Here is a 12,275-nt window from a genome sequence, read left to right as displayed (position 1 = left end):
TGGAAACCAGAGCAGATCAAATTTGGAGCCTACCAACCTTGGCTGCTTGCCTTCAAGGAACGTTTATGCCTTCGAAAGACGTGCTATCATTTAGCTTTGTTGTAGCCTTCTTTCTGCCATGTTAGTGTCCACCATCCGTTGTTCTAGTGAACGATTTAAGGTCCATTCTTGGATTTCCTTGACTGTTCAAAGTAGTTGATATGACAGAGAAAATAAGGAATAGGGATTATGTAATCTTCCATTTTCAATGTGATTCATCTATAAAATCATTCAGTCTTCCTAAACTATGTGAATGGAATTTGTTTGCATAAATCTAATGCCACCAAAGGCTTCTAAACCGTGAACTAATTACGCGATCTAATTTTGGAGCTTTTCCAATGTTAATCTCTAAATTAGTTATCTTCTGCTTTTCTTTTATGTGTCATCTTTTGCTTTTTCACATTTCATTAGGTATCAAAACCAAGAGAGACAAAGTACAAGCTATTTATATTTTATCAAGTCTCAAGAAAATGGAAAATGTTTTATCCCAGTTAGATCTACAGGAGAGCGAGATGGGTCCTAGACCGATGTTTTGGCACAAAATAGAAGTACAAATAATTATGGGCAGTGGTATCTTAAAACACTTTTTAAAAATGAATCCTAAGAAGGACAGTTGTTTTGCTGTATTTGATTTTCATTTTTTTAATTGAAACGGACCTCCTTGTGCAGGCATGTCTATGTGTGTTGTATGTATGTTCAGACATGTATGTGTATACACTATGTACCTGTATGCGTGTACAATGTAAGGAACATTGACTGTTACATCAGAAGACATGGGTTCAAGCCTGTCCCATCATCACTCGCTGACTGAAAGCAGGCAAGTCGTCCCCTACCATTTATGAACGTCAGCTTTCTCATCTAAAATTGGGGTTCACAGTGGTTTTCCAATCTGTTTCAAGGACTTGACATAGAAATCAAAGTAGATAGTACACATGAAGCTTTATTGATTAGATGTGTAAGGTCCTAATAACATATACTGGTGAGTGACATAATTACACCAATAACCCAACATAAGATTTGGAGCAACTTACTTAACTTTGGGCCATATTTCTTTGTAGACAAATGTGACTCATAAAAGGTTCGTGGTGAATACAAAGGGCACTGACTGTCATGGAGGACAGACCTACTCATTAGGACTCTTGTTTTTGTTTGTTTGTTTGTTTGTTTGTTTGTTTGTTTTTAAGGGACACAAACTCGACTTGAAGTAGTTCAAGCAAATAAAAAAAAAAATGTTTATTGAAAGCCTCAAGTAACCATGGAAAAGAAGCCACAGGACCTCAAAAACCACTGGAACCAGAAATTTGAATGCTAGCAAGACTTTCCCTCTTTCTCACTGCATACTGTTTCTGGTTTTCTCAAACTTCCTACACGTGGCTAGGACACAAGGCCACCAGCAGCCCCTGCCCCCACACCACCCCCTGCATCTCACAATTTTGCCATAAGAAGAAAAAAAAAACGAACCTACACTAAAATTGCCCACCTCCTCATCCCAAGCCTGATCCCAGTTGAAGAGTCCCCAGAAAAGACGCTAGTCAGCTCAGGTCAGGTCAGGGGCCCCGGATGGGAACATGTCACTGGTAGCTCCTGTTTGAACCAGGTGGTTGGAGTCAGAGTGAAGCGGTTGTCCCCAAGAAATGGGGTGGTGTTTCTAGAAACGAGGCAAGGTCCTAAGCAGTCAGAGCAGCAAATGCTCACAAAAGTGCAGGAGGCTGGCCCGAGCGCTGGCCTTTCTTGCCATTCTCTGGTGAAGGTGACCTTAGCCTGATGGGTGAAGCTTTCTGTCAAGTGACAAACAAAACCTACTCCTGCCTTCTGTATTTGACGTGAGGAACAAGTTACAGAATAGATTTAAATGTGCCTTTAGCGGTTTCAAGTGCTAAACCAGTAACAGATTCACTGATGCTGGTTCTCCCCATGCACTTGATCAGTGCCTGTGATCCAACCCCCCCCCCCTTGTGTACGTTCTCATGGAAGTACAGAACCAAGGATTAGAACCATTCTCTAACTCTGTTTTGTTAGGAAACAGCACTCTTTTGGAGTTTTTTTTTCATGGTTAAAATTTGATTCATCTCCTGTTAAATCATGCATGCGATTTACTTGGGGCTATTCCTGAAATTTTTTCAATTAGAAAAATGTAAATTACAAAATACATTATTCATCATGTGCACACAGTTGACTGCGTTTTAGAGTATCACCTGAAGAAACAACAGTAGAGTAACAACACAAATATCACGCTAGTGGAATAGACCCTATCCCACTTGGGTCTATTTGTAGAACTTTCCCACTCCTGAACAATTTTCTCTGGTGATTCTTGTCCGCCAAGGGACCTCTTCTGTTTGTCAATGGTTGGGTCCATCCTGTGCACCATTTGTGGCCCTACGGTGGGGACTCACGGCCCGTACTTGCATTGCTCCGGTGTGTCAGCTAGATCCAGCCTCTCTGTGTGGCTCATGTGGCTACTGTCCAGTAGGAATGTATCTCCACTTCGTTTTTACTGCGCACCCATGCTATATGTCCATCGTGTCCTTCAGGACCAAGTTGAATGTACTGCTCTAGGATAGATCTTCCACTCTTGTCCCTCTCTCTTTAGAAGAGCTTCTTTGTTTGGATGAACACGTGATCCGAGCGTATCCGTTGGCGCTTCTCAAAGACGTAGCTTTGTGCGTCTTCTCAAGTCGCTACGGGTGTATGTTTGTCTCCCCAAAGGTAAAACCAGAGTGAGTGCCAAGTTACTTTGCAGGATGACTGCAGTGACCTTCGGTGCCCCCAGGAGAAAGCAATCTGGTATGTTGTAAAAGTAGGACACACAGCAGCAACCTCAGCCAACTTCATCAGTCTGCCCCATTCCCGTGCGGACCTCTCACCTGACCGGGACTGGGGGTGGGAACTGGAATAGGTCGGCCCTGGCCGCTGTGCCCCTGGGCCGGGGCCGTGGGGGCTGTGAGAGGACAGAGCATCTCCTGCCCAAGGCTGCAGTGGGAGAGCTGGAGGGTAAATGCTGAAAATAATATTCTGGGCTGAGGGCCAAGGTCATGGCCAACGAGTGTGTCCAAACCATGTCATAAATTAAAGTAACTATTGGAAAACTGGGAGCTGAGTTACGGAGCCAAAATGAGCGGTGCTGGGCCACAGAACGAGCCAAGAATGACGAGAGGGACGAAGTGCAGCAGACCACACTGTCAAAGGTCAGCTAGGCGCTGTGCTGGCAGGCGGGCCAGGCCCGGGAGGGAGCCAGGCCCCCGGAGACGCGGCAGGCAGAAGCGTGCTGGCTTATCTACTGGATCCTTCCATCTGTTCCCAGGGATCCTCCAAGTTAACTCTAACTTAAAAGCTCTTCACAGATGGGCAAGAAATTCGATTCTTCTGTTATTCTAATCCCCAAACAAGCCATGATACACACAGAGGCAATTTCAGGTTGAGTCATGTTACCTTTCTCCAAATTGCAGGCAATCCCCACTTCTCTGGAGCCCTACAGCACAGACAGAGCACCCCGCCTGGAGTGCAGAGGAAAACCCTAGCAGCTGAAGATGCTAAGGCAGCGAGGAAAGCCACACCGTGCGGACAAATGAGTCTGTGATTGCTTGCTCGCTCCATGGGTGTGGAGGGGACAGGACAGTATGCGATTCTGTGACACTTTCCATACTTATCTAAGCATCCATACACTTCCTGTCCTCCCTCCTCTTCCTGTTGGGACATTTTTGTTCATGCCCAATGCTGTAAGATTCCAAAGGAAATACAAGCGCTTTATGATGATCTAAATCAGCATCCAATTGCAAGGCCAGGCTTTCTTTGGCAAATTCAATCATATCCTAGAGACCAAAAAAGAAGACTTTTCAAACCCCGAGTGTAATCTGATCACTTCTACAATGCCATTGATCTATAACAGCTTACTTGTCTCATCCAATGGCAAAACTATATTGGTGCCTATTACTCACACATGAATTGTTTTAATTCTTTTTTCTTTTTTATTTGAGAGGGAGAGAGAGCAGGGGAGAGGGACAGAGGTGGAGAGGGAGAGAGGATCTCAAGCAGGCTCCACAATCAGCACAGAACCCAACATGGGGCTCGATCCCACAATACTAAGATCATGACCTGAGCCAACATCAAGATTCAGACGCTCAACTTACTGAGCCACCTGGGTGCCACTAAATTGTTTAATTCTTTAAAAAAAAATTTTTTTTTAACAGGCATGCCTGATTGACTCAGTTGAAACAGCGTGCAACTCTTGGTCTCGGGGTAGTGAGTTCAAGCCCCAAGTCAGGTATGGAGATTACTAAAAAAAATAATAATAAACTTAATGAAATAAATACAAGAATTTAACTTATATAAAAAATAATAATAAATGAAAAACATTTATAACAAAAAATCAAACATATATGGCCATCCACAATTCACACAGGGTAGTCATCCAACCATTTGGCGATTGAATTATTCTTCCTATGTTAATTTGGCTTTGAAATGCTGATGAATCCCCCTTATGCACAAGTTCTGGGGAAAAGGTCCCTGTCTCTGCTCAGCTCTTCTCCCCATACCCCACTGCCAGAGGGGAAGTCAGGAAAAGAGGGAAAGAGCGCACCTCCCTCACTGCCTGAGCTATGTAATTGGATGGAGACCCACCTTGGCAGCCAGAGTTGGAAGCATCCAGGTGGCCCAGGAATAATCCAGAGTCCACTGTAATTTTCATTCCCTGGGTTTTCTCGTGGGAGTATAAACATTTTGGGACTCTGGAGGACAAGAAAATAAGAAAAAGTCCTTTCTACCAAAAAAAACCACAAAACAAAAAACAAAAAAAACCCACAAAAAAAAACCCCTTTATTCACAAACTCACACCGATTAAACTGATCACTTTCATAAAACCCCTCATTTCCTGGTGGGCAAGTTCATACCTGGCTGAGGATTATATTCCCTGCTTTGTATCCAAAGATTTATATATGCAATTTCTCTTAAACACGAATTCTTTCTATCTAGAATTTGAACTTGTCACTTAAAATGGCTGAAAGCACAAGATTCTTTTCCAGACAGTGACCAGAACAAAGGAGTGACTCCCACATATGTCCTTGTAGATGATTCTTGGCACTCAGAACCTCAACATCAAGGGGGTGGGGAGGAGCGCCTTCCCCCCCAGCCTTATAGTTTTGGAGAGAGAATCGAGAGGTGATGCAGGGACAATAAATGCACACCGCAGCACCCAAAACGAGGGAAGGTAAAACTCCCCCTCTGCCACCAACCACCTGGGCTGCTGTGGGGGTTGGGGCAACTGTCACCAAGCACATCTCCAGCACTCTCTGGGCTTCAAACGCTGTGTTAGTTTTTTTGGTTTTGTTATGTTTTGTCTAATTCTTTAAGTGTTTATTTATTTTTGAGAGACAGAGCATGAGCAGGAGAGGGTCAGAGAAAGAGGGAGACACAGAATCCAAAGCAGGCTCCAGGCTCTGAGCTGTCAGCACAGAGCTTGACGTGGGGCTTGAACCTACAAACTGTGAGATCATGACCTGAGCTGAAGTCAGACGTTCAACCGACTGAGCCACCCAGGCACCCCAAAACGCTGTGTTAGTTTGAGTGAACAGCCACTTCATTGTCCCAAGATAAGGAGACTTCCTGCCTGAGGGATGGTCAAGTGTTGATTGTAACTTTCTTTGGGGAGGCGGAGACAGGGGTCCAAGGACATTTGCTGAAATGCTGAGCACGCTGTATTGGATGATTAGAGATTAGAGACTCACGCTCTAGTCTGTTTGCCTCTGCAGAGCTGTGACCTTGGGCACATCACTGCCCAGCATTTCACTTTCCTTACCTTTACGATACCCGAATTCAATTATGTTTTTTCTGATCTCTTCAAGCTCCAACATTCTGTAATTACAGCAACGAGGACCAACAAGAACGTTGTTAAGATTAGTATGTGAGCAGTGGATTCTCAAATGTGAACCAAAGAGTGGATTCCAGAGGCGCCTTGAGCATGTCTTTAGTATTATTTTGTCAGGTTACCGCTAGGAATGTCCTAAAATAGATCCTGAGTAACAAACCAATAAACCCCATACTCTGTAATGTGACCAAACCAGATTAGAACAAACTAGAACAGATTTTTATCTTAAGGAAAGCACTAATTTATTGAGCACCTACCATCCCAGACATTGTATTAAACCCTCTACATCCATTTCCTTATTTAATCTTCAAAGCAAGCCTGCGAAGTTATTAGTATACCCATTTTACAGATGAGGAAACTAAGTCTCAGAGAGAATAAGCAAATTTACTTCTGTCACTCTGCTCAGATCAAGGTCATGTTGCTCCGACTCCTCACTAATATTTTTAAACACTACCACTCTATTACCCACTCACTAGGAAATAACAAAAACCTGCAGTAAAAATAATAGCAATAATAGCTTCCTCAAGTGTAGAAACTTTGGTTTGATTGTAGATCTTTTCTTGTGCTTAGAATAAGACCTGCACAAAGGTGGTTGTCACTGAAAATTTGTTAAATGAAAAGTAACTGCCCTTTGTTGGCCAGTGTCCTATCTTCTTGGTGTTTACTGTCTCTAACACAACACTGTCCAGTAGAATTTTCTGCGGTGAATTGAAATGTTTGTTCATCTCTATTGTCCAGCTGGTAACCACATACGGCTATTGAGCACTTGAAATGTGGCTAGTGTGGCTGAAGAACTAAATACTGAATTTTATTTCATTTTAATGAATTTCTTTAAATTTTTAAAAATGCTTTCATTTATTTATTTTGAGAGAGAGAGTGCAAGCAGGGGAGGGGCAGAGAGAGAGAGAGAGGGAGAGAGAGAATCTCACGCAGGATCCGCACTGTCAGCACAAGGTCCAACGTGGGGCTCGAACTCACAGACTGTGAGATCGTGACCTGAGCCGAAGTCAAGAGTCAGATGCTGAACCAGCTGAGACACCCAGGAGCCCCTCAATGAATTGAATTTTAAATAGCTACACGTGACTAGTGGCCTCCATATTGGACAGTACGAGTCTAGAGTAAAATATGGGTAAAGTACTTGCCATACAGTAAGAATCTGGCTTTAGCAATGGAGATTCTTTGAGATAGATGTCTCGCCCAAGAACTCATGAACTGGAAGGGGTAGAATTATGAGTCAATCCTGAGCCTTTCTGATATAACCCAACTCATACTTCCTTCACTAGCTTCCTGTCCAACGTTATGGGAAAAAGAATCAGGAATCTTGAGCCAAAGAAGCCCCCAGATCATGAAATGACCATCCCACGATTTGGAACGTCTTCCCATGCAGAACTTGATCGTCCTTTGGAAACGGGAGTCCACTGTTTTTTTGGCGAAAGTTCCTCACATAAGAAACTTGTCCCAGCCAAATGAAATGTGCAATCTGACACTGGTGCTTGGGCCCTCCCATTACAGGAAGCCCGCGGTGTTAGCTCACGTCCAGTCTATCTGAGCTGTAAAAATAAGACAGGAGCCATGGGAGTGCAGACCAGTGACACTATCGCTGGACCTAAGGACAAGTGAGTAATTGGTGGGGGGCATTCCCGCAGTTGCTATACAACTGTATTTCTCAACCTTTTTCATGGACTTTCCCCCTAAGATGTCTTTTCAGACGTTTCTTCCAAAATGCCCTCACCAGAGAAGTTCTAGCATCACAGAAATACTGCTCACCTGTTTACGTACTATGTGTTTATCTGTGCTTCATACATAAAAATAATGTGATTTTTGCCCCCCAACCCCACCCCCGAACCAATTTTCATCACCTTGTCGGAGGAAGGATGATATCACCTTGGCTGAGAAAGTTCTAGACTGGATGAATTCTTCTTGACTATGAAAAGAGACCAAGGAGAAAAAGCGTGGGCTCTAGTCAGTCAGGCTTTAGGTTGAGTCCTGCCTCTGCCTCTCAGGCAAATGACCTAATCTTCTTATACCTCTGTTTTACTCATCTGTAAAATGGAGATAAAAATATTGTCTCCCTCCTTGAGCTGTTGTGAGCATTCCATGAGCTAATGCATATTCATTAGGCACTTGGAGCACCCAGTAGGTGCTTTCTAAATGTGAGCTAGTTTCACTGTTTTTATGAACACAGGAACATTCTGGCAGTGTGGCCAGTTTCCGAATCTCTGGTTTTCTGTAAGTTGCCATTTTGGATTCTTTAACCTTACGAAGGGGCTTTATGACATCTGGGAGCAGCCACTTATTTCGGGATGAAGTTTCTTACAAAATCACTGCTCAGAAAGGTACAGGGCGTCTTCCTCATCCAGCTCGAGTCAGATCTCCCAAACACTCACGAAGGCCCTTCAGAGCGATGAGGCTGAGATCACAGACAGCGTTTGCCTGATCTAAAATATGCACGGTAACACGGTCTTAATTAGATGTACATGTCTCTGAAGATATAAATAAATGCTTCCCTTTTTGATATGTCTGATTTAATAGCCTAATAACAGGGGACTGCTGCCGAAATATAATTCAGGGGGTGAGGGAGAAATTAATAAACTCAAATATTTAAAGCTCAACAGCAATTAGCAACCCATTTAAAACAAATTTCCGAATTTTAATTTTATTTATCCTTATCCAACCAGGACTAAGCCTGGGGTTCATTATTATTCATTTGCAGACATAACAGGGTGCTCTGCCCTTTGCTGGGGAGGCACTCTCAAAGTCCATTACACGGGGGCAGCGGGCCATGACCCCAGCGACGGCAGGCGGTGGGAATTCACCAGTCCCACCCGCACGGTGTTTCCCATTACCCCATTTACTAGTTTTCCTTCTCTCACTTCTTTGGAAATTGGACACTCATTTTTCTGCTGCATGTTTAGCTACCCACATACACCCATGCACAAAAACAGAACACCGTTTTCTGAAGGGTCCCCATCAGGGAACATCCACCTCCGTGACCTCTGGTCAACTAAGGCAAGACCTGAGTTCTGACCTCCTTCGTGCGCATATGGAGCGGGTACGAAAGCGAGTCTTTAGCATGTGTCTTAGTAATCATCCCGAAGTGAGGTCCCCACCCCCTGGGATGCGGGAGGGTGTGGTGGGTTCAGCACTTTGGCATTTTCCCCATTAGCACCCGTGTCTGGTGGGACAAAGATGGAGAAGAACCGGACACGTTCCGGAGGGACGAACCGGAGGGCACGTCACCACCATGCAGTGGAGACTCTTCCTTAAAGATGCTCAGCTCAGCGTGGGGGTGTTGGAAGCACACAGGGCTGGAGGGAGTCATGTTTTTAACAGCAATGTATTGTATACGTGTCCCCTGGGGACAACTGGAAAGAAGGGCTGGGAAAGGCCACACTGAGAGAGCAAATGGAGGGCGCATCCTCAAGCTCAGCCTTGGGCGTGTGCACAAGTTCAAGGCAAGAGGGCCTTGGTGTGGCCTTTCTTGCAAGGGCTGCTCCTCCTGCCTGAGCCAGGGCCCTCACCACTTAGCAATGACCAACAAACCCTAGGCCTCTTCTCTGAGAACCCCTCCACGCTGCTCCAGTGGGGCCCATTAGCCACGCTTGGACGGCCTGGTTCTACCCATTTGGCCTTAGCCAGGGGTCTCTCCCAATTACTTCTCTCTCCCAAGAATTTAGAATTGGAACTAGAGGTGCCCACTCTCTGCAGCAACCTTGACCGAGGTGAGGCAAATCGGGAAGCTGGAACTGATGTTAGGCAGGTGGGTGGCCTTCCTGAGCTATTTCAGAGGCAGGGAGAGCCGGGTTACAGAGCGAGAAATGAAAAGAACAGAAGAAACCTTTGATAAGCTGTCAAGTGGCTGCCTGGATTCTGAAGGCTTATCACTATCCGCTCTTGGTCCTCCATAGGACCTGACTGTGCTTCTGGCCCTTGGGGTCCATTCATCTAGAGAATAAATTCCTCTTGCATTTTGCTGAAACTCAGGTAGGTCATGATCTTTGTGCCAGTAAAACACTGAAATAGTCTTAGTGACCAAGGAGACCCGTGGTCATCATTAGCAACTCCAGAGTGTGGGCAAAGGCAGGGGACCCGGACACGGTTGACCCACAACACACAGGAGACTTCTCTGCCCACAGGCTGTAGGGAATGTAGGGGACAGGGCCATCATGAGTTGGATGAGACAGGGGAACAGCCAACCTGCCAGAAGCCCCTCCTGGGATCAGAGGGCAGTCAGCAAGCAGGAGTCCTGAGATCACAGGCTTTCCATCCAAGGTGGTGGACTCCAGGGCTGCCGTCACAAACGGCCACAACCTAGTGGTTTAAAACAATAGAAATCTAGCTTCTCACGGTTCTGGAGGGCAAAAGTCCAAATTCATGGTGTGAGCAGGGCTGTGCCCCCTCAGCCTCTAACCGAGATTCTCTTCTCTGCCTCTTCCAGCTCTGGGGGCTGCAGGTGCTCCTTGGCTTGTGGCTGTACCACTCCGACTCCTGCCCCTGTCCTCACATGGCCTTCTTCTCTTCCTTCCATCCTTCCTGTGAGTATGTCTTGGAAGGATACCTGTCACTGGATTTAAGAACCACCCCGGTAAGCCAGGATGATCCCTTCTCAAGATCCTTCATTTAATTACATCTGCAAAGACCCTTTTTCCAAATAAGGTCACATTCACAGCTTCCTGAGGTTGGGATGTGGACATATCTTTTGAGGGACTGCTAGTCAACAAGCTGCCGATGAGAAATCAGCCATGCTGACTCTGGCCAGTTTGGGCGGGGGCGGGGGGGGGGGGCGGGGGGGAGCATGGCGATCTCAGGGAGCAAGGCCCAGGCAGTTCCAGGCAGGAGACTAGTGATTTGCCCGTTGGCAGGGCCCAAAGGTAAATTAGTAGCTTATAATAAGCAGATGGACTGGGGAATCCAAGAAGGGTATGTTCAATTTTTCCTATTAGTTCAGCTTCTGTTTATTCAAACAACCTTAAGTGATAAAGAAGATATTTGACAGTTACTGGGGTGGCTCAGAGAATTAACACAAGAGCCAATGATCCACTTCTGGAACCGACACAGAATCCGGAGCAGATGTTGTCGTTGAATGCTGCCATTTTCCAGAACTCCATCGTGGACATATGCTGCTCTGATAATGCCTGAGCTCTCTCCCAGAGGAGAATTGGGCTCCAATCAAGTGTGAGAGCTATCAGCCATGGTACAGGCATGACAGCTGTGAGCTGGAGAAGTCACCCCAGCAGGGGTCTGTGACAGGCGGGCTGGGGTGGCTTCGGTGCTGGACAGGGGGAGGGGGGACCAGAGAGCAGGAGCAATGCAGCCAGCTGGGAGTGCCTGGTCCAGAGACCACATCTCCAACCACTTTGTCTAAGGACTCTTGAGACTCAAAAATTAAAGAGAAATCCAAAGAGACATAAGTGGCTTGTATCTATCAATAGTGACTTATTAGAAATTAAAACCGAGGGGCCCCTGGGTGTCTCAGTCAGTTAAGCATCTGACTCTTGATTTCGGCTCATCATCTCATGGTTCGTGAGATCGAGCCCCACATCAGGCTCTGGGCTGACAGCAAGGAGCCTGCTTGCAATTCTCTCTCTCCCTCTCCCTCTCTCTCAAAAATAAGTAAACTTTTAAAAAGTCTTTAAAAAAAAAAAAAGAAATTAAAGCTGAGACTTCGTAAGACACGAGAACACAAGCACACCTGCCATCAGCTGTCAAAGCGATGATGTCACCACACCGGGGGCGGCCACGGGAAGGCTTCACTGCACACTCTTACAAGAAGAGGGGTGAAGGTCAAGAGTGTCTTAGTGTTGTTACAAAATCAGTCCTGACCTTACCCATCCTCTGAAAGGGCCCCAGGGTCCCGCTCGTCCCAGACCACGTGGGGAATGGCCAGCATCGTGGTTCGGGACGTGGACTCCAGGGCAGGGCTGCCCGAGTTTGGAACTTGGCCTAGCGTGCTCCTTACCCACCCAGCACCTCCGTGTCCTCATCTGCAAATGGGGCAACGGTGGTGCCCCCGTACAGGGCTGTGGGGGCATCAGCACAGTGCCGAGCGTGGGCACGTAGACGCCGCCCTTTGGCTCGGGTGAGGCACCGCACCAGCACTGAGGCCTGGGACTGCCAGACGTGGAGGCACCAAACTCCGCTGGGACGGGCTGGCCAGGGGCCCGAGGACTGGCTCGGGACCCGGACTCGACCCTGGACCTCCTGGCTCTGTGGGGGGTTGAACACTTCGAACCCCACCCCCCAGCGCCCCCGCCAGAGAGCAAGCCCAGCTCCAGTCCAGGAGCCCGGGCGAGCCGGGGGGGGGGCCATGTGGGCTTCGTTCTCAGGAGCGGGTGGGGCGACAGCCCACAGGGATGAGATGCCGTCGGATAGCTCA

At 46.7% G+C, this 12,275-nt stretch overlaps 1 long non-coding RNA gene across 1 annotated transcript; it reads left to right on the top strand.

Annotated features, from left to right (window-relative positions):
• The first annotated feature begins 4,226 nt into the window (after positions 1-4,226).
• LOC123609273 lies at positions 4,227-11,305 on the top strand. The gene is made up of 3 exons (XR_006717709.1): positions 4,227-4,300; positions 7,412-7,515; positions 10,338-11,305. It is a non-coding gene; the product is annotated as an uncharacterized LOC123609273 (long non-coding RNA).
• The last annotated feature ends 970 nt before the right edge of the window (positions 11,306-12,275 follow it).

The sequence above is a fragment of the Leopardus geoffroyi genome, chromosome B2 (genome assembly GCF_018350155.1).
Source record: "Leopardus geoffroyi isolate Oge1 chromosome B2, O.geoffroyi_Oge1_pat1.0, whole genome shotgun sequence".
In the NCBI taxonomy this organism is placed as follows: Eukaryota; Metazoa; Chordata; class Mammalia; order Carnivora; family Felidae; genus Leopardus; species Leopardus geoffroyi.
This window is presented reverse-complemented; position numbering and strand designations above follow the sequence as displayed.